Source organism: Parus major, chromosome 10 (genome assembly GCF_001522545.3).
Source record: "Parus major isolate Abel chromosome 10, Parus_major1.1, whole genome shotgun sequence".
NCBI classification, from domain to species: domain Eukaryota; kingdom Metazoa; phylum Chordata; class Aves; order Passeriformes; family Paridae; genus Parus; species Parus major.
This window is the reverse complement of record NC_031779.1, coordinates 17,641,064-17,667,766: the sequence shown is the minus strand read 5'-3', so window position 1 is coordinate 17,667,766 and position 26,703 is coordinate 17,641,064. Positions and strand designations below refer to the sequence as shown.

Below are 26,703 nucleotides of genomic sequence, written 5' to 3'. Positions count from 1 at the left end.
CCAATGGAATTTTATTCTGTGTTTGGGGCACAAGTGTACTCAAGTAGACAAGTTGTCCTTGGATGACACGTTGTATTTGGGTGGATATGGGACAGCAGGTCTCCATGTGTTGCAGATGTGGGCTGTGCCACAGGAAAGGGGTTGAGGCATCATTTGATGGCCCCAGACCAGAGGCTGAGGCAGCCAGACAGTCCCAGGGTGGTTCCCAGGCCTTTCACCGTTAGCGCCTGCCTGCCAGCCAAGGACAGCACTCTCTTCACACTCCTTTACACACCACAACATTTAAGGAACAGCTTGCCGGATTTCTTATTCCCTTTTTTCCCCCCCCACATTTTCCTGATGGGAGGAATCAGTTCTACCCAGAGATAAAACCACTGGATGGTGGGCTGGTGTTGGATCCAGTGCAAAATGCTGGAAACTGCCCATGTTTGGGGTAGGAATCTCATCCTATAGTATTTTTCAAATAATTACACTAATTCAACCCGTTGCCTTTTCTCAGCTGATCCCAAAAACCCTCTTATTTTCTGGCAGTGGCGAGATGAAATTATAGGAAGGAATAAATATCCAAAAGCTGATTTTTTTTTTTTTTCAATTTTTTTTTTTATTTTTTAATTTTTGGAAACCCATAATGGGCACAACCTACTCTTGGAGATCTCAATTTAACCAGAGATGGCTGCTTCCTCAGGGACAGTATCCACATTATCTTTAGTTGAACAGGGAATAGTTTTATGCTGTGACAGGGTATTTACACACTGTTGGATTCAGGTATTTATTTGTCAACCGTTATCTTTCTTCTTCCTTGTTTTGTAAAGGTGCTGATATATTTAAGTGCTGGACCAGTTTGGGAATTTTAAAGCTTCCATCCAAAATTATACCAAGGGACTGTAGGTTTTAAGTTGGCAATAAAAGAGGAGAGAAGCTCTGAAGTGCTGTTGCCTCTGGATAGTGAAGGGAAGAGTTTTGCTGCCTGTGGGGGTGCTCCTCTGGGATAACCATCCCATGGCATTTCAGGGGGGCTCAGTGCAGTGTCTGAGCCCCCTCTGACAGCACTTAGGTCTGGGAAAATTGGTTAAAAAAAAGGAAATTAAAAGCTTATGAAAACAAATGGGGGGAGCTCCTCGCTTCATCTGTGCAAACAGTGTGAGGAAATCTATCCTTCCCTGTGCACGCCAGAGCAGGCAGGTTACAGATCCCATCGAGCAACCTGATGCCGGCTCATTCATTCCCCTCACCCGCCAAATTAAAAAAAGGGAAAGGAAAAGGAAGGTGCCTGGGCTGAAGCTGCAGGTGGGGAGATGAGGATGAGTGAAGCACCAGCACCCCCAGCTGAAAGCGCTGCTGGCACAGGGCCATGGCACTGAAACCCCCTGGTACACTGGGAATCAGGGAAATGGCTCCAGGTTTACTCCAAGGGCAGAGCCTGGACTTTGGCATCATGTGGGAAGAGGGGACAGGGCCGGTGTGAAGCCCAGAGTCAGGGACAAGCCTGATTTCATGGGGCTTTGGATCAGGGTCTGACTTACAAAGCAAAGAGGGATTTGTACTTTGATTCTATTTCCATCATTCAAACTTGCAATATCTTTATGTTTGTAAGAAAGTCGTAATAAAACCAATGCGAAACCTTTGTTCCAGTTCTTTTTGGGAATCAACTGTTAGGAGTAATACTAAAAACCCAAATTGCAAAGCACTTTTCTACTGTTTATTTTCTACCTTTCTTACTTTGAATTGTCTTGATATTGAAATCCCACTGATCCCACGATTGTTAGCTCTGTATTAAAAAAATAATAATAAAATAAAACCCAGGTTTTTGTAGTTTGCTCTGTTTAGATTTTAGCCTGTGGCTACTTGTACAAGAAAAATAAAACTAGAATAAATGAGCCAGTGTGGGGATTTTCTTTTCACATGCAGGGCTGTGGTGTGGGGATTGTTCAGGGCAATTTGGGCAATACCACTTCAAATGGATGAGGATGAATCTGGCTCCTCTCAAAGATTGGCTTCCAAAATTCAGCATTTAAGGGCTGAGGGGTTTTTATTTTGATGCTTTGCTCATGAAACTCCAGCCAAGCCATCAGCAGAGCCCGGCTGGAGTGTGGGGGCTCTTTGGGAGCTGGGTGAGGTCTTGGCTCTTGCTCAGCTATTGCTGCAGCTGCTTTTCCTGCTTCCCCATCCCTGAAGTGTCCAAGGCCAGCCTGGATGGGGCTTGGAGCACTCTGGGATAGTGGAAGGTGTCCCTGCCCATGGCAGGGGGTGGGAACAGAATGATTGTTAAGGTCCCTTCCAATCCAAACCATTCTGGGATTCGAAGGTGTATCCTTGCCCCAAAATGGGCTGTGAACCATATGCCACCCTCCTGCCACTGTCCCATGTGCTGCTGCTGTTGCAGCCCTCAGTGCCAAAGGACAGGCAAAGTAGAGGCTGTGGGGAATAAATGAGTGAGATCGAGCCCAGCAGCACATTCTAAAGGGGTTTCAATAAGCAGGTGAGTGAAAAGTCACTTCAAACAACTCCCCGAAGCTCTTGGAACTGCTAAATTGCAGCATGGATTGTCTAAATATATACTTCATAATAAATACCAGCATAAAAACTGATTTTATTTCCCAGTGGCAATGCAAGAGGTGAAAAAAAGATCAGAGCGGGCTCACTTGGGGGATTTTCATGTAAGTTCAGTGAAATCTGGTACTGCAGATAGCAGCTGCAGAGCCAAGGTATTGTATAGAGCTTGTGGCTTTCATTAAAAAGGACTTTCCCTGCCTTCATGGCAATAAAAAAAAGGTCTGACAATATTAATCTGAAGTCTTAGAAACTAAGGAAATAAAAAACCCCAAGCAATACGTTTAAATCACTTTGATTTTGGGCTGTTGGAAATATTAAGAGCCCTCAAAAAAACCCTACTTGAGTGCTCAAAACTTGTCTTTAATAGAAGCAATCTCCTTTTGACCATGTGCATTCAAACTTCTGCTGGAAACATCTCAAATCAACTCCTCAGCTACAGAAACACTAAAAAAAATTCAGTTGGGTGTTTCCAGCTCCAAACACCACGTTCCTGCCTCAGATTTCACTGGAGAAGATGTTACTGCTAATGTCCTAGTTATAACCCTGCTGACACAGGGAGAATTTATAATATCCCATAAAGTCCTAACTATTGGAAAGGTCATTTTGGCGTTAATACCACTTGGGCATCACCGCTTCGTTTGCTGACACTTTTACAGAGCCATGCTTGATTCCAGCACGACTGCTGTAAAACCTTTACAGCAATGGCCTAAAGCCTCCAAAAACCATCTTAAAAATCAAGAGCTGGAACATCTTCATCAGCAGGTGCAGGTGGTTTGGAAAGGCTCTGCTCTCTCTCAGTGTGGGGTCCCCCAAAACCCAGGGTGAGCACCCTAATCCCACAGTTCCAGGGGGATTTAATCCTCAAATCTTATCTCCAGCCCTGTTATTCCCAGCACCTTCAGACCCCACCAGTGCTCACTGCCTTGGCTAAATTAAAAGTCTCCTAATTTCATACAAAATTACTAACCCCCTCGCCTTGCCCAGAAAGCCATTTCCTTAGTGCTAAAATAGCTAAATTAGTCTTGCTCTGCCTCGTAAAGGAGCTTGTCTTGTTTATTGAGCGATAAATATAAAGGTACAGTAACTAAATTCATCAGTCCCTAAACGCAGCCGTTGGGAATGGCCATTTCCACCATCCAATCTACGGCTGCATGAATATTTCAGAGTCCTTTTTCCCTTGGGTGCTCGCCTTATCTCTGGAGCCTGGATATTATTTTCTGCTTTTCAGCTTTTTGGATGTATTGGAGGAAATGTCATTATTTGGACCTGGGTGGATTACAGTTGACTTTCCTAAGCCAATTTATATTGGCAAGCTGCTGTTTTTAAAAACCCCTATAAATCACTCCCATGAATTTTAATAATATAACGTGGTTTCAAACATGCTCCCTTAATACATGACACACTATTACAGCCAGCAATCGCTCCTCGGGTTGTGAACTCCGTTTTACCGTCACCTTCAGCGAGCGCTGCGGGGGATGAGCAATGCCTCGACCAGAATCAGGAAATATTCATTCCTGCCCCAAATACCTTGTCATTGCAGTGATTGTGACTTAACAGTGAGACCTTAAAGATGCTGGTGCAGAAATTGTGGGGATTAGGACTATTTATTTCCCTAAATAAAGATATAAGATGCAGATCCAGAGTGCAGCTGCAATTCATGTCTCCTACTGGTCTAGAAACTCCCACATGCCAGGAGACAAGGCTATGCCTCCTCATCACCTATGGACTTACTCTGATGAACTCTCTTCTTGTGCAGATTATATTCATTTTCTTCCCATCCCCACTGCAACAACTCCATGGTGTCTGCCAGCTCTCAAGGGGTGTCTGTCAGTGGAGAATGGTCTCCTGGCCAGAAGAAAAAGGGTTAAGAAGGACAAGGAATAAAAGCCAGGGCAAAGGAGAGACCTTGGGAGACCTTTGTTAAGGAACATCTGAAGATCATATGGAGGAATTGATCATGGGGTTTGATGCCCCACTGGTGGCACTGGTGATGTCCCCACTGGAGAGCTGCTTGTTCACGTTGACTGGTGTTAGTTGTACAGAACCAAAACATAAGAATATTCCAACTCTGGAAGTCCTCAAGGCCAGGTTGGAGCAGCCTGGTCTAGTGGAAGGTGTCCCTGCCAACAGCAGGGGGTTTGAACTGGATGGTCTTTAAAGTTCCTTCCAACCCAAACTAGTCTGTGATTCTGTGACTATAAGAACATCTGAAGAAACAGGGTCTTTAAGGGTTGGACTAATTGCAGGCAAGGAAAAAAATAATGAGCCAGACTTTGCTTTTTGTCTTCCAAAAGCAGTGAGGGCGCCCCAGCACAGGATGCAGCAGGATGGGGGTAAAGGGGGTGCAAGGACCTCCTCAGACCTTGCCACTGCCTGCTCGGCTGCACCCGGCACCACTGAGACCCAAAGCAATCCCTGGTTTAATATTCTTGGGAGAAAAAAAAATAAAAATCCCATTTGTGCAGGGAGAAAACAGGCTTTTCAAAGGCTTTCACTGTGATGATTTCCCCTGAAATGTTGTCACGTTCATCATTAATCTATTTTTTCCCTATTCTGTAACTTAACCTGCGACAAGCCGACATTGTAAGTGCTTGATTTTCCAAGAATAAATTACAGTTTCATAAATGGTATTTTGCTTCGCTGCTCAATTTGCAAGTGAAATGATGCCAATTGCTTTGTTCACAGGATTTTATCTAGCACGAACAATACCATCCTCGAGATTTATTTATTTTTTAACCCTCAAGTTATTTTTGGAGCCTATGTAACAGGAATACATGGAAAAGTACACGACAGCCCATATGTTTTGGCATTATCGACTAACCATGAGCAGATACAAGGGCCCACGTGCCTATAAAACATCAATCTGGGAATGAGATGTCACACACAGAGTAAGGCACTGCCCAAAGAGAAAATAATCCCTTAGATCAAAAATATTTACAGTTGCCCCATGCTGGGCTAGAGTGCCCTGAGTGACTTTTTATATGCATGATTTATGATTTGGGGCTGGGAAATCAGCCCCCCCCAGCTTCTCCCAGGGACCACCAAGCTGCCTCATGGACCAGCGTATTTCCAATGGGGTCTCCAGAACACAGGGTCCCTCAGTCCTGTTGAAAATATGGGGTTTACACCCACTTTATTTTTTTTGTTTTATAATAAAATTATGAGGAATCAGAAAAAAATTAAAGCACCTTGGAGCTATTTTTTTATATTATTATATTTTTTGTACTATTGTTTTTTTTAAATGCAGAGAAATCCTCCCTGCTGGGGACAGCAGCTCTGCCCAGGGACAGCCAGGCCACACAGGATGGGACATGTCAGCATTAAACCCAGTAAAAGCCTTTCATCAAAAGAAGAAAAAGAGAGAAAAAGTCTCTGCATGGGAAATGTTAATGTTACAAGATTTGGTTAACAGCCATGGCTTCTGGTAGGACTTTTTTTAACCTGTGTTTTTAGAAGAGGCCTTGGTGGGAAAGCTATTTTTTAAAAAAATTTGGGTGTTTTTCACTTCTGGTGACAAGACAAAAAATGAGTGGAAATGGTTGTATTAGAAATGGAAACCTGGTGTTTGAGGTGTTTGTGCTCACTAATATATTGGGATGAGTTTGTGAAAAGCCTGGAGCTTCATCTCCATCCTTTAACTGAGCCATCCCACTGATGCTGGCTGGCTGCTGGTTTTCCTGCAGTTGATAAATCATTTAACCAAGATTATGGGGTGCTGAGTCTGCAGGTGATGTGGGCTGTAGAGGCAGAGTTTGCATTTCTAACAGAGAAACTGAGGCACAGAGAGAATATCTGTCTTCCCCTCCTCAGAAAATGTGTTTGCTTTCATCCCTCCTCTGCTTCTCACCCCGTTTCCCTCATCCCCCTGGACGAGGCACTGGGAAAGGTTTTTGCCATTCCCTTGCAAATGGATGCTTCAAGAGACCTTCAGAGGCTTTGGATTTGGCACTGAACAAAGACAAATTTCTGGTAACAAACCACATCACAAAACAGAATTGATACCTTTTGGGCAGTCCCATGGAAACATGGAAATCCCAGAGAAATGAAACATTCTCAGCCAGACAGCGAGTCCCAGCGTCTCTGCTGAGGCCATCACTAGATTGTTAAGAAGTGGAAAACCGGAATAAAATTGAATTTGAAAGAAGTGAGGGTTTACCCACTGCAGTACTGTGCAAATGGGTCCCTCCACGGCTTCCCCACACACGGGGCTGCTGGCGATGAGCTCCGGGCGAAGGGGCTGGGCTGCTAATGGCTTTAAGCGGCGCTAATTGATCCGTGCAGTCACTGTAATTACCGAGTGGGATATGGTGGCAAAACACTGGCAGAGCATTAACTGCTGCGAAAGGAGAAATCCAAATCACGGGTGAATCGATCCTCAGGCAGCCGGCACTGACAGCCCCGGCCTTCAGCGCTGAGGATTTTCCAATGCGCTGAGGTTTTCTGCAGGAACGTGCTGATCTCAGGAATATTTGATGGGAAGAAGGGTGGCTGTTAGCTCTTTTAATCTATTTCTTTGCATTTTGCCTTCAAGCCCAGGGTGAGCCATTGCGGGTTTGCCCCCGCTGCTCTGAGCAGCCCCTAATCCAAAGGTGCCCAACAGAAAGCACTGGGTATATTTGCAATTAATTAGCCTTAATGACTGAACCTCCAGCAGCATTAGTTCAGGGTGCTGAATAAGCCACGACGAAGAGCTGCTCTGTGCGTGCAACAGGGACCCGTTCCCGTCCTTTTCCCAATGTAACTCATTGATTATTCTAATTAAAACATGCGTTAATAGGTACTTCTGATGGCGAGGGGCTGTGTGGGGCCGAGGGGGAATGGGAGCAGCCCCCAGCTCCTGCCTGCGGCCACGGGCTCCCAGCAAGAAGGAGGATGGAAAGTGGATTGAACAGGGGAAAGAAGAAGACGGGGTTTGGACCGGGGACAGAGCTGGGAAGTGACAAGGTGTAGGAAGACGACATTGTTTCGCAGTAATCTCCCAACCTTCGTTAACACTGCTGTCACAGCGCCGACGTTCTGCGTTAATTAAAATAAATGGTACATGACAGAGCAGTAATTCCATTATTTCTCCATGCTTGCACCTTCCTGTGTTTCATGTCGAGGAGCAGGGGAGGGGGAGCAGGGGGGAGGGGACCGGGGTCCCTGAGCAGCCGAAGTTCCCTGACCTCCTGTGTCCTGTCGGGACCTGGTGCCGACAGCGGCTCGGGCGCTCGGGGCTCCGCGGCTGCAGATCCTGCTCGCACCTTGAGCCGCTGCCACAGCAAATCCCCGTCCCTGCAGCCGGGAGGGTTCACACGCCCCATCCATCCAGGGACACACCGAGGGCAAGCCCGGAGCCAGGAAGAGCATCCAGTACAGGGACAAACCCTTCCCTGCCACAATTAGAAGCTGCAAACAACAGACAAGCACGGATTGATGGCGGATTAAGGGTTTTGCTAAAACGCCTCTTCTTCAGAGACTGTTCTCCCCGCTCCCACACCTCTCCCTGCCTCTGTCCAACAGCATTCCCAAAAGACTAAACACCTTTGGTTTCCATGGCAGCCTGATTTTCAATGAGCATCCTTCAAGTCCTAACTGGAAAGAAAGTGTTTCATTAATGCATACAGGACACACTGCCATCTCCCCGGGGCGACAGTATCCTTCCCCCAAAACTAACATCTTCTGCCCATAGTTTTTTTATTTTAGTGGATTGATGGACTAATGGAGCCATGGGAAGGGGCTGGCCAGCTCTGCCACTGACTCACAGAGCTTACCTAGAGAGGGAACTGGGCTGCTTTTGCTTGGGGGAAATGAAACAAATAAAGTGATGCTGAGCATCGGGAGGTGGCACACAGAGCTTCCCTCCAGAGCGGCTGCTTCGTCTCCAGTCCATGGCAGGGGGATATTGACACCTCCCCTTCTGAGCTGTCCTGGATACCAATGTTCTGGTTTTAGTTCATCTATCCAGACTCTGCTTCTGTCTCCTGTTTAACACAAGCTGAGTAGTTTGCACACTCACAATTTGCCTTTACTTTTGGGTTTAACCCCATTTAGCGGCTCTGCCAGGCAGACTGTGCTCAGAGCTAGAGAATGGAAAACTAAGGAACTAATGATTTGAAGCACAGCACTTTGGTCCTGCAGGATTTCATAAGAAAGGGTCAAAGGACATTCCCTCCAGCCCAGGGGTGCCAGAGCAGGGCAAAGTGGGATGTGTTTGCTACGTGATGTCCACATAAAGTAACCGTTAAGCAGAACAAGTGGAATCTTTTAGCAGAGGATGCCTGGGGGAGGATGCAGAGGACGCACTGAGGCAAAGCAACCAAACCTTCGCTAGCCTGGAACCTTTCAAAGGTTTTTTAAGAGACCCCAGGTCATGGCACAGCCTCGGCCCTGGCTTTTCCCAGCCCAGAGGATAATTGCCGTCCAGCCGTGACGTACCCTTTCGCTGACCCCACCGGGGTCCCAGCCACCCTGCAGGATCTGGCAAGGACAGATATACGGCTGGACCTCAGGGGGCTCCTAAAAGCAGGTCACGCCAGAACAATACAGCTTTGTCGGAGGCAAAGGGGGAACGAAGACACGGTCAGCCCTGACTGCTGCCGCAGGATTTACTGTCCACAGATGGGATGGTGGCTGTGAATGATGCACCGAGCATCGCCCCAGGGCAGCCAGGGAAAAGAGAGCTGGGAAAGTGCCCCCACACTTGGTTTGTTTTTTGATTTGTATGTGCAGCATCATCCTTAGCTGCAGCAAAGGCTGCTCTCCGGTGACCAGGATTTGGGAAGTCTCAGGTAGGTCCAGTGCTTGGCCGAGGTTCTCTGCTTGGACTCATTCCCCCTCCTGTTGGGATGTCTAATTCCAGACCTTGCAGAGCTGAGCTGAGCAGCAGAACAGGGTGTGCCCCCAGGGAGGTTTGCTCTGCCTTTTACATCACCCTACCGCAGGAGGAGCCTGCTCATGTGGACTCAGGCATCTCAGAGGGACCTGGACCTCAGTCCTCCATCCTTGAAAGGAAAGCAGGATGCTGCCATGCCAGAAGCATGTATTTATCCATCATGTTTATCCAAAAGGTTAGGGAGGAGCTATAGGGACATGATAGAGTCTGCCCATGCACCAAGGGTGGTCAAAGAGCACCAAAGCTAAATGCAAAGATTCTGCAAAGGATACAATTGAGATAAAAGGTATTATTTCCTAGAACATCATCTAATAAAAATAAATTAAGCATATAATAAATGTCCACCTTAGCACCTCCTTCTCAACTTCTTTTGAGAGAACACACTTCATTAAGACTCAAAAGCTTCAGACACACCAAAAAAAAACAAGCACAGAACTTAATAAATTTTGTCTTATCCAGTGCCAATAAAGCCTTCTGCATTGCATGGGGTTTTTTAACAGAGAAAAACAACTTTTCCTAATCCTTCTGCAAAACTAGGGTAGTTTTCACAGCCAAATTTCAGAACAGCTCTGCAGTTCTCTGACTATCCTTGCTCCACCAGTCTGATGTATTTCCACAGCACAGGGCAGCCCACAAGCCCTTACAGCAAAGCCTCTGGCGCTTCCATGAGGCAGCTCTCTGCCAGGAGAGAAAACCCATCAGAGCTCCCAAGAGCAGAAACACATTGGAAGCTGGCAACATCACTGAATGAATATTCATAAATTATTTTGCTACATAAACAATGTTAATATCACACCTTCCACCTTCAAAAGCCTATTGCAGGCAGGGACTCATTAAGACCCCAGCAAAGACCACTTGCAGACTTTCAGTTACATGGAAACTCAGAGACTTTATTAAACACGAGCAATATATTTATTTTAATAGAGTACAAAGCCTGGATTTGGCCACCCTAGAACGCCACTTGGAGCACCGAATCTCCGAATAACTCGATCAAACAAGGCTAATGTGTGCAATATATCTTGGGTGAGTAATATACAGCCACATTTCCTGCTCCATTTACCCAGTTTTAACTACACCTGACCTACTCTTATCCTAATAGAAAACGGCTGCTCTTCTCATTGCCCATCCTCCACACATGTTTTTCTGATAATGACCAAAACTAAATCACTTCCCTTTCTCCTAAGTGCTGGGCACCAGCTGTCTTGTGACATTTAATGACAACAAGTCCTTTTGCAGGACCTCCAGGTTAGTTCCTGGAGCCCTGGACCTTCATCCCTGTGTCCTGTCTGCATCCTGCATCCAGGCATCGGAACTAAGACATTACGTGAAGTGCTGGGTCCTGCACTTGGGTCACAACAACCCCACATGACATGACAGGCTTGGGAAGAGTGGCTGGAATGTTGCTTGTTGGGAAAGGACCTGGGGGTGCTGATAGACAGCAAACATGAGCCAGAGTGTGCCCAGTGGGCAAGAAGGCCAATGGTACCTGGCCCATATCAGCTATAATGTGGCCAGCAGGACCAGGGCAGTGACTGTCTCCCTGTACTGGGCACTGCTGAGGGACCTCCAATCCTGGGGTCAGTTTTGGGGCCCTCAACCAAAGACAGACAGCGAGGGCCTGGAGCCTGTCCAGAGAAGGGAACAGAGCTGGGGAAGGGCCTGGAGCACCAGGACCAGCTGAGGGATCTGTGGAGGGCTCAGTCTGGAGAAAAGGAGGATCAATTGGCCTCAATGATCTTAATGATCTTTTCCAACCTAAGTGATTCCATGATATTATGATCCCAGCCCCATAGGATTTTCCTATTTGGCCTCATCAAGGAGGTACGTGGAAAAAAACTTTGGAGCTGCCTCATCTCCTGCTGCCAGTCTCTTTGTCTCCCTGCAGCAGTGAGGATGCTGCTTGGCAGCAAACACAATGCATTGGTTCATGCCTGGGTGAGAGAGGTTCTCCCAAACCTGTGAACATCACCTCACAGAGCAGGTTCAGCTTTGGAAAGGAATAAAATCTGCTTCCAGCAGTGTTTTTGCCCCCCATGGAGCTTAGCACAGAGTGATCCATCGAGGTGGATTTAAAGCTTCCTGAGCAGCATGTTTAAATGGCCAATTTGACCAGAAAATGTGCTTGATTCACAAGCGCTGGCTGCGTTTCTCCAGTGCTGAGAAATCACAGCTATATTTCATTATTGTTACTAATTGCTATAAAGTATTATGGGGAGGCGATGGCACAGGCAGAAAGAAATATAAACCATTTGCAGTCTATTGAGCCCAGAGAACATTTCCCAGGCTTGCTTAGGGGTGCAGAAATCGGTGCTCGGTGCAAATAAATGAGCAAAAGCATTTTCTGAAGGAATCAGTGCATGGCACAAGCAAATTGCAGCAATTGTGTCTCTTCTTTCTAAGCACTGAATTGCCTCTATAATTCCCCATCATTTAGTTGCATAAATCTTGCACAAATAAACCAGCAATTTGCATATGCACAGAAAAGAAATTATAGAAACACAAGGAAAGATGTTATATTTTTCCTTCATGAGCTGGAAATGAATATGCATTGCTTACTGCCTAAGCTGTGTTTGGCCCAGCTCAGAAATAAAAATTTAGGAAACCCTTTAATTTTCAATAATAAATACATATCAGAGGATAAAAAAAATATAATTTGTGGCATATGGAAGCCACAAGTTTCTGGGTTGTTGCATCATGAAGTGCAACAGCAGAGCCATGTGTGCATGTAGAGGATGCAGTGCGATCACAGCATTGTAGAATCCTAGAATGGTTTGGGTTGGGAGGGACCTAAAGATCAGCTGGTTCCAACCACCTCCAATGGGCAGGGACATCTTCCACTACACCAGGCTGCTCTAGACCACAGGTCACACCAATGTCTTCATGCCAATGGCCAAGCGATGCAGCTCACCACAGCTGACAGGAAGAGCAGTGCAGAGGGGTGAATGCAGCTGGTGCAGCTCAGTCAAACATTTACTGAAACACATGCAGAGGCTTTGGGGAAGCAAACAGCTCTTGAAGATACCACCTCCTTTACACATCATCTTGATCTTCAGCCACTAAATGCCTATATTTGTTGTGACTTCTACAGAGGACTCAGGTTTCACTACTACAGAAATCCCAGGTTCAAGGCCAGAAGCAATTAAATTATATCTCTAAACATTTGAGCCATAATGCAGCATCTGGCCTTAGACCCCACCAGGACCAAAGCACCAGTGAGCAGCAGGGGTAGGAGCAGCTCTGACCACTTGTCATGCTGGAGGAGGCTTCCCAGAGGAGCAAAATAGCTGTTTCCGATTAACTCCCTGTGTGACTGATCTCATTCTGGAATAAGAGGGTGTTATTCCAAAACACCATAATCCTCTTCCAAATGACTTAATCACATTTGGAATAATGCGCTTTTCTTCCAAAACATTCACACAGGAAAAAAATCAGAGGTGAAAAAAATCAATCAGAAACAGTCCTTTGGAATAACACCTCGTGCAGAAGAGTTCTCAGTGGGGACATGCGATACCACACTAGTTTACAAAGATGTCATAAATCACCATTTGCAGTAATTCCTGCAGGCTGGGAGAGCAGCATGGCTGAGAGGCACACAGCATCTCCTCTTCCTCACTCCAAAGCTATGGATCTCCAAAATGATCCCACTACACACTGGTGCCTCAGATGCTTGTGTTCCCTATGGACCATTTATGGCTGGAGCACTGCTGCAAACCCACTGCTCAGGGACGGTGAGTCAGGCCAAGTTGGAGGAGGAACACCCAGACTGTGTCCCAGGAGAAGGTGCCACCAACATCCATTGTAAGCATTCTCTCTCTCTCTCTCCTCTGCATCTCCCACTGGGGCAGGAGGACCCTTGTGTCAAGGAGGAGAAAGAAGCAGTGACTTGGATGAAAGCACAAGCTCGCACATCTTTCATCCATTAACTGATCATTCCTCCTGCACAACACATGTGCCAATCCATCATAGGTGATCAATACCTTCCTTTAGGCCCCAGGATGATGAACGTCTCTGCTGATATCCAAATGACCTTGAGAGAACAGGGGCAGCTCCCTCAGGAACAGGTCAAAGAGCCAAGACTGAAGCATCATGTAAAATGATAGATGTTCCCAAAATCTCTCTGTAAGGCATAGAGAAATGTTTTTTGCTAAAAAGCTTTTCCAGAACCATGAAGGGAAATTCTAAGTCATGCAGAGGCTGGAAGATGCTGGATCAAGCAGGCCTGGATTTTATGTGCCAGGCTGGAGCAGAAGGCTGTGACAGCTGCCTGCAAAAGAGCAATGTGGTTCCTAATCTGTCCTCTTGCTCTGGGCTCAGGGTTAATTCACAGCATCTCTGTGTAGAGTTAATATGGAGTCACAAGCTGGGACCTCCATTCTTCACAGAGAAAAAGAGTTGTATTCCTGTGTGGCTCCTCCCTCAGGTGCAATCCTTTGCTCAGTCCCTAAAGCCATTACCTGTGGCAGGGTAAGGATCAACTCTTTCCCTCTCCAAATCACTGTTCATCTCACCAACCCAGCAGATCCCAGGAGCTGACATCCTCCCACATGATGAACTGCTGTCTTCAGCTACAGCTTTCCCCTCTGCCCATATCCAGCCATGCCAGCAGGACAATAAACCCCAGACCCGCTCCATGTGCACTGTAAACCAGGGCTGCCCATGGACTACGTACAACATGTAAGGTTTCTTTTTCTCAGAAGAGGAAAAAAAGATAACCATAGATAACTAAAGCAGCTTCCCACCTTCAGGAAGCTGAAAACCAATCCTTTAAGACAGCTGTTTGTCCTGCAGAGCTCCACATTTTGCCCCAAAAATAATTGAAAGAAATGCTGAGAACTGGCAAAGCTCCTACAGTAGTTGTTTGCGTGATTTAGGTTAAAAATAATTGCTGTCCAGGCTTATCTGCCTGACATAAGTAATTAGATCACAGAGTACTTATAAGCTGCCATTTCCTATGAGCATATTTTAACATGGCCTTTATCGTTTGACCTTTATATCTGCAGAGGTTTCATCCGCTCCCTGCTGCTGTGATGGATTTATTTTTGAAGACTGGGCTCAGGCTTGCCAGTCCTCAGGCGAGGATGCAGCACAGGAGACAGATTATAGCCCCAGCAGCTTCTGCAGAGAGGAGGAATGAGCTTCTCTTTATGAGGAGATGTGCCAGACCTAGACTCTGCTGCAGCTCCACCAAAATTAATCTCCACGGTTAAATTTATTGTTTGCACCAGAAGAAATTATTGATGGGCATTAGAAAGGGCTGGGCAGTGTAGAACTGGGAGAACATGGAAACAGACCACTGGAAGGGAATGGTCCTTATCATATCAGATATATTCATACTTTCAAAAAAATACATTCATACATTTTCCCCCCAAAAATGGAGAAGTGTGGCGATCCCTACTTGAACATCTCAAAAGCAGATGTGCTTCCTGGCTCATGGGTGAAGCAGCTCCCTGACTCTCAAAGCTCAGAGAAGGCCACAAGAAAAATGTTAAGAAGATAAAAACCCAAGAGAATAGATCACTGTCACTATATTCAGTCACAAAAACAGCTACAGGAGACACCGGTCCTATGCACAACAAAACCTATAGATAAAGAGCAGGAACTTGAGTCCTCCACAGCTGAACAGCTCCAAGTAAATCTTAAAAAACAAAAAAAATCTAACACAACATCAACTACTTTCTTTTTGTTTTTATGAAGTCCAGACTTGGGTAGGTTCTCTCTTCCCATCAGCATCCCTTGAGAAGCAACTTGACTTTGCTAAGTTGTCAGATATGTAAAATAAGAGATTTTATTTTTACAGCTCATTAAATTTTTTTATGAAATTTAATTTCCTTTTACAAGACATTTTCAAACTTCCCTCACAACTGATGAATATGGTTTTCTTTCATTGTCTAAACTTCCTTAATGACATAAAGACCCTAAATTTGACAGGATTTAATGTTTGCAGAGCCTTTTAATATCTTCATGGATGACAATCTTGTCCCTGTCTTCACACGGATAAAGGGAGACACTGAGGTTAGAGTTATTTTGGGAGAACACACAAAGAGGTTGTTTTCCTTAGGGGACCAGGCTGAAAATCCTGGAAGCTGCCAGTCAGGTACTCTCCCTGCTGAGATTCAAATTATGAAGCTGAACAGTAACAGAACTCAGTAATGCTGAGTCTCACCTCCATGTGGCAATGGTGGGACCTCTCCTATCCAGCATTAGGATAGATGGATAGGACCTATCCTATCTATCACTCCACACCTTTGGAGTAGGTGGAAAAGCCAACAGGACAGTTCATCCCTTGCCACTGGTAGGACATGTCATGGATTGAAAAGATGCTGTACCACCCATTCAACCAGTGCTCCCTTCCCACCACATCTCAAGCAAGCCCCCAGTCCATTTGCTGTGGTTTCTGCTGCTAGCTTGAGGTGGATTTGAGCAGCTGAGAAGGACCATCAGTGCCATATAAAACCCAGGGCTATTTTACATCTCCAACTGCTTTCAGAAGCACTACAGATGGAAACAGCTGCTGCAAACCAGAGCTGTTTCCCATCAGGTAGGCAAAGCCAAAGGTCTCTTCCGTGTTCCACAGAAGTTTGTCTCCTCTGTGAGTCTGTCTGTGTTAAGGGGAGGCAGAATATCTCTTAATAGGCTTTCAGGACCAGTTTATCTATCAAGGACAAAATCCCACAATGAGACAACATCACTGAGAGATTATCCTGTGTTCTCTGAAGGAGAGAGCACAAGATTATCCTGAAATGAGGCTTGTTTTTGCTGTGGTAATGAGAGATAATTAGTAACCCCCTTTGCATAGCTGGGTGACCCAGAGAGCTCTCCCAAAGCAGAAAAGCAGCAGCATTTCCAAAGGGAAGGAATCCAAGGTCTGACGTGGACTCAATCTGAAAGAAAAACTTCTGGAAAGGATCAGGGCAAGGCCATGAATTTATGAAGTAGTTGTTCGGCTGACTCTAATTTTTAAAGCATTATTATCCTTTTAGCGGGGCTGTCGAGTAGATGGAAGCCAGAGCCAGTGTGATGAAGAGCAGCTGAATAGCGATTTGCAGCAATTCCTCTTGCCTTCCACACTTTTTTTCCTGCAGAGCAGCAAGCCAAATTGCTTGTAACCAGCTTACTGCAGCCTGAAATGCTGCAAAAAGGGAAATTTCTGGGCTGGTGGTGTGAGGAATGAAGAGGATGAATGAAAAAAGAAGAGAAACACCAATGGCAGTTTTGAGAGCCACTGGCATTCCAAAACCCAAAGCCAGACAGGTGTTGGAAACATTCACTTTGAGTTCTTGGTGATTCTTTCTAGACTGACCCAAACAGGGCAAACCAAAGAATCATTTCTGCAGATTTAAATGCATTTTGTGTGCCCTTGCAGCAAATCCTCATCTTGCTCACAGCTGTATCATCTGCATTTCTCCAACAAAAGCAACCCTGTTGGATGCAGCACCTCTCTAACCCTCCAGGTGCTCAAAAGCCACCCTTCCAAGTAATGCAATCAGAACAAATCAGCTAAAAGCCTTTCTTCTGGCCTAGGCTGACATGAGTTGTTTCTAATAAAGCTAAAGCTCTGTGGGACAACTAATGGGTGCTTATTAGTACAGCCAATGGACTATTCAATCACCCATATAGAGAAACTAATGGAGATTGATAGCCAAAGTACAGGATAAGGACTTACCTCTAAATAAACAGCTGATAGGCTGGTGATCAGATTAATCTTAGGTATCAATGGGCAAAGTTCATACCTGGCTAATAAAGATATCAACAAAATTGTAGAAAATAGCATCACTGGATCCCTGGGGGGTTTTCATGTTATTACTGCGCCTGCAGGTGGGTTTCCAGAGATGTTCACCTTTCCAAACAGCACTGGTTTGGGAGCAAGTTAGAAGATGGTATAGACAATACAAAAAAGCAGCTGGAAAACCTCTCAATGAACCTTTGCGCTCAGTAGGAGTAGGCTTAGATTAGATATTAGAAAGAGATTTTACCCTGTGAGGGTGGGAAGGCATCAGCATAGACTGCCCAGGGAAGTTGTGAATGCCCCATCCCTGGAAGTGTTTAAGGCCAAGCTGGATGGAGCTCTGAGCAACCCCGTCTAGAGGCAAGTGTCCCTGCCCATGGCAGGGGAGTTAGAACCAGGTGATCATTAAAATTAGCCCAAACCATTCTATGATTCTATGGTCCTCTTTTATTTCAAACCATCTTGCATACAATCCTACCTTTTCCTGCTTCATCTCCTCCCTTCAGCAAATGCTTCCCAAGATTTTTATACCTTTGTCCTAGAGCTGATGGAGGAATGGTGTGATTTGTTGAGCTGAGGGAAGGGCACGGTCACCTCTGGGGCTTCTAAGTCACTCTTCCCTGGAGCAAAACATTCCTTGATTTCCATCCTCCCATTTCCTTCCCTTTGAAAGGCCTCTGACCGGATCACAGATGGCAATTCCTATGTGACAGATCCTAATGTCATTATTGATGACAAACCAGATGTCCAGGGAGACATAATGCTCCTTTTAATCCAAAATTCATCAAGAGCCTCACCTTTGTAGTTTAGGGTGAGTGCAAAGGTATCTTCATTGGAAGGGGGGGCCACACATTTTTTGCTCCTCTTGCCTCAGTTTTCCTTTGCACAGCATGGCTGGAAGTGACTAAACCTGACACTAAAGGGGTCCTGTTCTCAATAACAGTATCATTAAAATGCTATAAAAATCTCTCTTGAAGTTTACAAGGACCTGGGAAGGGAGATGCTGTATGTGACAGAGTGTGCTATGAACCTCAGGCCATTACAACATGCTGTTCCTGCTCCTTGATGCATTTCAGGTACATAATTCCTAGTCAAGAAAGAAAGAATTCCTGGTTTGGGTTATGGAGCAATCCTGACGCCTAATGTATCAGTTTGTCTCCTGCCTGACAGCTAAATATGATATATTTTCCCACAGATTTAGTGTTGTAGAGCTGTCCTGCTATAAGCCACTGGATTAAAAGGGAATTACATGGGATCAGCATAAGCGGGAGATGTAATGTGGACCACAGCTAGTTAGCAGCAGGTAAAAACACCACAGGTCACTTGTTCCCACTAACACTTTAAAACAAGAGCTCTTGTGCTTGTTATCTCTCTTGGAGACAGTGGAAAACATCCCAACAGCCTTTGTGGCAGTGAAGACAAAGCTCTGCTCAGTAGGAGATGTTCTATACAGCATAATGTATGCCAGGAGCAATCCCGGTGTTTTATGGGCCCGCTTAGTGTGAAGTGCAAAGCAGGCTTGGGGCTGAGGCTGCATTATTCATGGGGGACCTTAAATATTTCAGTGTGAGGCTGAGGTAGGGAACAGCGCAACAATAGCGTATTGTCCCCCTTCCTTCCCTAAAATCTTTGTGTTTAAGAAGGCAAGCGGGGAATCTTTCCCTTTCAGTGTAATGCCATGCACTGACACATCCCAGGGAAAAGCAGGATAGCAGTGAGGCAAACCCCACAGTGCCTCCAAGGGAATGGGAATTGCCCCGTTGTCTCCTAGCTCCCAAGGAAATATCTGTCCTGTCTTTAGAAAAGGAACAACTCAGTGCCTGAGTTTTGGGAGATGATTCAGTTCTGTGTATGAAGGGACACAGCAGCAGGTGGGTGTGCAGACAAAGAAAGTTTCTGGCAGTTTTTCCCCATGGAAGCAGCAGAATTATTTCCACACCACTCTCCTGTGTATGACTTGCTTGGTCAGAAGCAATGGCTGGTTTGCAGCAGGGCAGTGGGAATAACCCAAAACTGCAACGTTTGGGGTAATGTGGTCAGAGCAGTGGAGGGCAGAGGCAGGTGAGGAGGCAGAGCTGCCTCTGTGCAGATCCGCTGCTGCCATCAGCCGGCAACTGGAATCCAGCACAGGGCCTCTCCCTGGGATGAGAGCTAAAGCAGACACAACACACACCACTTAGACCAAACCCCTCCTTGGCTCTTTTCACTGGCATCCTTGGGCTCAAAAAAGAGCAACGCAGCAGATGGGATGCTCAGACACAGGGGAAGGCTGGACCTCTCCAGGCAAAATTTGCCTTTAAATGCTGCTTTATCTTCTCCAACACTACAGAGATGAGAGTTGCAGAAGCTTAAGGACAAGCCTCGCTTGTGTCCCAGGCTGAGTATTTTGGAGCTCAGCAGAAGTTGGATCACTCTGGCAGCTCCCTATATACTGTTCACACACTGCTGAATTTAGACCAGAGCTTCGGGGTCTAGCCCCCTCGTAGACAGCCTGGGTCTTGCTATTTATCCCTACAGCTCTAGTCTCGTGTCGAGACTCTTGAGTGGAGTGAGGTTTGGCCAAATTTCAGATAACCAGTTATTTCAGATAACATGATTCTGGCCAGAGCTACATGAGATTCCAGACCTTTTTCACTTCTGCTTCCCTTCCTGCAAAGATAAATCTTGGCAGCTGTCTCTTGTACAAGATAAAACAGAACCAGCTCCCCACATCTGACACAGATGAAGTGGAATAAAATCCCTGTTTCTGCTCTTTTTGGAACCATCAGAAAGAAACTCAAGTGACTTCCCAGACAGTGAGATGTTTCAGTTTTGGTGTTTAAACTTACCCATGCTCCTTCTCAGCTTAGATCAATGTTCATAGCCAGAAATTCACATTCCATAGCCACAAAACCCTATGCTACTCCACTGTATCAGTTTATTTGTGACCTGTTATATGTGCTGTGCTTCCTACATGGAGTCATTTGCATCCAGTTCCTTCCAAAACAAAGCTGCATGACTCTTCCTTTCAAACTAGCCCTCCAAAGGTAGAGAGATAAAAGGCTCAAGTTTTTCTCAGGTAACAGCCCTTTATTTGCAAAGGGATGCTGCTGCCTCCAGGACAACTGCTGCACACCAACAGATCTCTTACTACAAGGCTGATATTACCACTTTGCAGACTTCCCTTCTGTTTAGATTAACTGTTAATAACAGGGACAGCTGTTGCATTTTTTGAGAAGATAGGGAACACAGAGATTGGTGACTGAAAACTGGGCACAACCTGCATACAACCCATGCCAGAACACTCAGCTTTCTCCAGCAAGAACATTCCTGAGAGCCAAATCCTGATGCAGCCCCTGCACTGCCCTGGGTATTCCTGTGTTATTTATCTCCTTGTTGAAGCTTCAAAGCTCTTATTTGGGAAGTGGGGAAGAAGCAGTAGGTCCTCCTTTGCTTCAGGGGTGTCCCTGCAGACCCACAGACCCCCAGTGCCATGACACAGATGCAGTGCAGACATCAGGGGTGCTGCCACCCCCAGCTCCTGCCAGAACTGACCCAGAGCTTCACTCCTGACCTGGCTTGGATTGGAGTCCATGACCTAGAGGTGAACTGCTCCATATCCCATATCCAGTTTCCCACTGAGTTTATTTTCTGGTGTGGCAGATCAAAGACTGCTGTAAGGGGGAAAATCTATCAAAGGCTCAGCACCCTTACATAGATCCAGCTCGCTTTTATGTTTACTTTCAACAAGCATACTCCTTCCTATTGTTCAGCAATCACTTTAAAATGGACAATTATCAGATTTCCCTATTAATGGGAAAAGTCAGGCAATCATAAATCTTGAAATGTGCTACTATCTGCAAACAGCATGTATCACATTATGGAAAAACCAATCTGTGGAGCAAAATATTACTGAGTGACCATGCCTTGGCTCAGCAGCTGGTTTTAATTTCAGCAGAGGATCCCCTCTGCTTCCCAGCATCCAGCAGCACTGCTCTTCCCACTGCTTCCCTGTAGGCGCTGCAAAACTACAGTGTTGGGCTCACACTACAGAAATTCAGTGCTGCAATCAAGGAGAACTTCTGCATCTAAGACAACAGCCTGTCCCTCACTGCATCTGCCTTGTCTTTCATTCCATCCAAGAATGGTTTGGGTTGGAAGGAACCTTAAATATCACCCTGTTCCACCCCACTGCCACGGACAGGAACACCTTTCAATAGACCAGGTTGCACCCAATGTGTTTGGAAGAAGTGAAAAGTTCTTTTACTTCCCTTATACAGTGACCTACACAAAGCTGAACCTGCCTTTCAAGCCCTGGTACTCCCTTATTGCACAGGGAGCAAAAGAATACAGGTTGGTCTTCTGGATAAAGCCACAGACTGTCATTCAGGAATTTCCAGGTGGGATTCTGGTCCTTCCCGTCAAAAAGGGTTGGGATCTAAAGCAGCCATGAGGACAAATCTGATTTTTGCAACAGTTTACAAGTGGCTTTGGACACATTGCATAACCAATGGGAACCCTCAGTTCCCATTGCCTGTGCTAGCTGGGATACTTGAACCCAGTTTACTGGGATGTCTCATGAATTATCTGGTATTTGGGAAGCTCTTAAATCCATGTAAGTCACATGTAACAATTAAATGTGATCCTGCTTTTAGATCAGAACAACAGTAATTCAGAACTGAGCACATTTTGTTTTGATTTTCCTAAGACTGTCTGAATTCACTGAGACAAGTGACAAAGAAAAATGATTCACCACATTCATGACTACTTCCAAAATGGTTTACTTTAATCTGAGCAATTGGAAAAACGTTAAAGGCAAAACTGCGTTACCCAGCTGACTTAAAAAGGTTGTTTCATTCCACATTTCTGTTTTCAATAAACATCCCAGGATAAAAAAAATCCCCTGCAGCATATCTATGCAAAGGACAAAAAGGCGTTAAATCCAAAGTGGGGGCGGGTGGAAGAGATAAATAGTTTACTCCTATTATCTTTACCATATGTTCTATTCCAACTGGATACACATAAACAGCATGCAATCTTCAAGCTCAGCTTCAGACTCTTTGAAGTGACCTGACCATACTACTGATTTATTTCAAACTAACCTTTCTCTTTGAACCTTAGGTCAAGGTTAATTCCATAATAAAACATACCTTATACAGCTGGCTGTTCCAGTGGTGCTAGCAAGGAATGAAGCCCTCAGTCATAAGCATTTGTTTCACTGAGTGTGGTATTGTATTTCTATTTTCCCTTCCCTGTATTAATTTCCTTCACAGACCCTAGTTAAGGGGAAAAAAAACCTCTTTTCCGGTCCATGAGATCAATTTTAAACACACTGGAATTAAATGATGACATTTAAGCCACATTTCTTTGCTGAAATGCATCCGCCAACACCAGAAACTATTTTTATTACAGTCTATGTTTAATAATCAGATCTTCAATTTCATAAGAAGCCACACAGCTATGTTATTCAAACTCCTGCACTTGCAACGACCCTTTCAGTATCTTTTACAAAACCATCTCTGCACTGAATCACAGCAAATCACTAAGGATAGCTTTTCTATCTAGGAAAATAAAGTGGTAAAAGAGAAACACATTTGAAGGGCCCTTCTCAAAAAACCGAAGGAGATCTCCTTGCCAGTGCCCCAGCTTGTCTCGCCTGCCTGTAGGTATCAAAGAACACCAAGCAGGGGTACAAAGGTATGGGAGAAGGCTTGGGATGTGAGATGCAGTCACTAAGAAATGCTGAGGTGCACAACACATTGCTTGAGCATTGCTCATCAGGTTGTTTTCCAGAGGACTGGAAAGATGCTTTTGAATTTCAGCCTCCAGTCCACAGCACTTAATTAAAAAACAGCAATGCCAAAGCTAAACCAGAAATTGTTCCACATTTCTCCTGACTGCAGAACCTTGCCAACACAGTGTCTCTTGGAGCTGACAGGAGAGGGATGAGTAGAAACCTTTCTTTGGGATCGGGGCTTCTGCAAGGCACAAGCTGGAAAACTTTATCTACTGTGGCCAACCCTGAGGGGAATTGTGCTTGCCCTCCAAAGGAATGATGACATTATCCAAGCTTATCTTCCCCCATTTTGCAGGCCTGAGTCTACAGTGGTTGATGTTCAGCATCACCAGCACACCAAGGGGCACCTCCCCTAAAACAGCCCCAAAAGCTTTCAGCACTTCATCTCTGGCTTAGGGACAGCTTTGTAAAACAGGGTTTAGCCCAATGTTAAACGAGTTAGAGCAGGCAGCACTCTCAGGCAGCATCAATACAGCAAACTTGTTATCTCATCAGTATCTGTCATTGCCGAACGCAGCTGAGCTTGCCGTAATGGAAGCACCATCCATTTGGAATCCCAAAGGTAGGCATCAGTTTTGGATCAATGCTTTCAGAATCTCCATTAACTATTACAGTGCCAGTGATATTTTAGATCTATTTTGGGTTAATTTCTTTAAACCATAGCAAGGCCACAGAAGGTCTTTCACTGCATTTTGACTCTCTTGGAGTAACATAAAACGTGGTGCCTCGGGAAGCCCAGCATCCCCAGAACCAATGTGGTTCCATGGAAAGCCTTTTCCCTCCAGCTCTCTATTCCCATTTCACCACATTGTCTTTCTCTTCCAGCTTCTCCTCAGGGACTATTGCCTACTCCCTCTCCTTAATCACATGCCAGGACACTCCACTTCCAACAGCAGGGCCCCAGCTGGCAGTCCTGCTCTGTCCCAAAACCACAGCCCTGGGCATGATGTAAGGTGAAAGATACAACATGCAGAAATTCCCGAACAAGAGAAACACCTTTGGCTACGTGGAGTGTCATTACCTGTCCCACAGACATCAAGAGCAATACTCCCTCTCTTTCCTCTAACACAGTAACTGGTATCTTAAATGAGGGCACAGGAATTATATCAGTACAAAAACTCAAAATAACAATGTAAAATTCCACCCAAACACATTGAAAGAGACATCTCTACCATTTTCTAATCTTCTTTAACAGGCACCAAGAAATATTACATCTAATGATTTATTAGTGAATGAAATCAGCCAATTAGACAGCCAAGGACTGATTTTTCAAAAGGACCACACGGAACAATTTAATATCATGGGAGATAATAAACATGTCCTGAGCTGGATCACTGAATGATGTCGCTAACAGTCTGTCAGAGATATCAGATATTTACAGCAGAATAAGGCACCACATCAGATAAAGTAAAATACATCCTCTCAAGGATATAGAAATATGGAAAGGAATCACTCCAGCTGCATTTCAAGTCTAGGTAATTTCCATAACTCCTGAGAAAAGGCTTTATGTGGTGCTAGTTCTCTTCTTAAGGCACCCATCCATGCTGCTGGCATGTGGGAGACCCTCTGGAGCAAGCAAGTTGAAAAACAGCACAGATCTCACAGACTGGGCAATGTTTTAAAGATAAAAAACATGTACAGGTTTTTTGTACATTTTTGTACACTAAATTGGGTAACATAAATGAAAGGCACTATTAAAATAATTTTGTTTCCATGTTGCTATTAAATATGTCAGACCCAAGCAAGTATTTGTGCTGTCCTAGAGGTTTCCAATCACAGCCTTTTTGATGCAGCTGTTATGGAAAGATGCTTTTTTTGGATAAACTAGTAAAAAGCAAGTGTACAAAGCTACAACTCAATTCAATTATATGTATCATTGTGAAATATCTTACAATTTAATGCAAACTAGGCTATGATCTATCAGGTTCTATCCAAAATTTTGAAACCTCATCATTATTAAATGTAGTCAGAATTATTAAAAACTTCAAGCCATTCAAGTGGATGAGTAAGAATAGGAATTCTGCACTTTGGAGTTAAGTTCCCATTTTTTGTGCTTTGATACCAGTTTGCCCTTAGACAGGATGCAACACAGCTGGTGTTCCTTTTCAGGAAGGCTACAAATTGCAGCTCCAGCTATCTCTGGAGATCCAGCTATGAGATGAAAGCCCAGTAACAGGTATTCAAAACTGACCTTACCATTTTTTCTGAGCATCTGTGCAGTGCTTGTATCAGTCACTTCATGGATATGTGCAATATCCCTCCTGAATGAAGAAACCAAGAAAGATGTTAAAAGACATCCAATATTGCTATACATTTCCAAAATTTTACCCAGGACACGAACACCATTTGGGCTGAGGAGGCTTCCACCCTGATGATGGGGTTTCTAAGACACTTTGGGACTGGAAAAATGCTTCACAGCACTAACACCATACCAGCATTCCAGGGAGGAACACTGAGCCTCAATCTCAAGCAACATAGGGAATGAAACCTGATGAAGAGGTTCAACTAAAAAGTGAATTCCTCTCCCTTGATCCTGCAATGCCAGCCTGCAGAGATGACTCAAACAAACCTGGATTCTTCCTCAAGACTATACATTTGGATGATAAAAGGAATTGTTGAAGAGCAATGACATCTACACATTTTTTACTTTAGTAAGTCTGTTAAAATTATAGCTACAGAAAACCAAATTTGACACAAAAAGCAAACTCTTTGGATAACTTTGGTCATGACCTTGGATGACCCTTCTGGTTAATCTGCTGTTTCACACAAGTGCAATGCCCAAGATGGGAGTTTGCATCTGCCATGCCCCAGCAGTTGAGGGCAGGGGCCTGGGACCCTCCCGATGCTGTGCAGAGGATGGGGCACAGGTCATCTGACATGGCCACAGTGCAACTAACACCCCAGCACACTGTCTGTGTCCCTCTCCTTGTCCTCACTGCCCCATGAGCCTGACTTGGTCTATTCCTGAGGCGAAGGAGACATTTTTCCCACAACCCATAACCCCTTCCAGTCTCTGAGAGGAAGATGCAATTGTTCCCTTTACCCCCTCCAGGTCACAACCTCAGAAGATGCTGTTGGACCTTGTAGGCCTCCCAGTTTCCACCTGAAGCAAAAGCACCATTCCTCCATATCCCTCTCCGAGTCTCTATGTTTGAAGGAGATTCCATTTCCCCCTGTACCCCTCTTCCTAATCTCTACCTGAGGACAAGGTGCCATTCCTGTCCATACCCCTCTCCTGGTCTCCCTCTGAGGGGAAGATGCCATGGCCTGCTCTACCCTTCTCTTGATCAACACCTGAGGGGATGGTGCCATTTTCCCACTGCACCTCTCTCACAGTCTCATCCTGAGGGGAAAGCACCATGCTCTCCTCATACTCTTCATCAGGTCATTACCTGAGGCAAAAGTGCCATTTCCTTTTGTACCCCTCTTCGGGTCTCTGCCTGAGGGGAAGGCGCTATTCCCCACGAACTTTCCCCCGGCCTCTGCCTGAGGGGAAGGCGCTATTCCCCACGAACCTTCTCCCGGCCTCTGCCTGAGGCGAAGATGCCACTACTGCCACCTGAACCCCTCTCCTGGTCTCTGCCTGAAGGGAAGATGTCACTGCCCTCTGTAACCGACTCCGGTCTCTACCCGAGGAGAAGGTGTCATTCCCCTAGACCTCCATCCCTCCTCCCCGTCCCCACGTAACGGGTACAACCGCCGGCCGCCCCCGCTCCCGGCGCCTCAGGGACCGACAGCTCCAGCGCGGAGCGGGGCGGGCGGAGGCGGCTGCGG

General features: G+C 45.5%; 1 long non-coding RNA gene across 3 annotated transcripts in view; it reads right to left on the bottom strand.

The window, feature by feature from the left end:
* The window catches only part of LOC117244922, a 28,257-nt gene extending 1,576 nt beyond the window's left edge, over nt 1–26,681 (bottom strand). Inside the window, exons 1-3 of one of the 3 annotated variants that reach the window (XR_004498894.1) lie at nt 26,322–26,681; nt 25,126–25,190; nt 4,285–4,398 (exon numbers count right to left, since the gene is read on the bottom strand). This is a non-coding gene — a long non-coding RNA (uncharacterized LOC117244922). The remainder of the gene's footprint in view (nt 1–4,284; nt 4,399–25,125; nt 25,191–26,321) is intronic. The other 2 variants (XR_004498896.1, XR_004498895.1) reach the window with 2 other exon arrangements.
* Nucleotides 26,682–26,703: the final 22 nt, after the last annotated feature.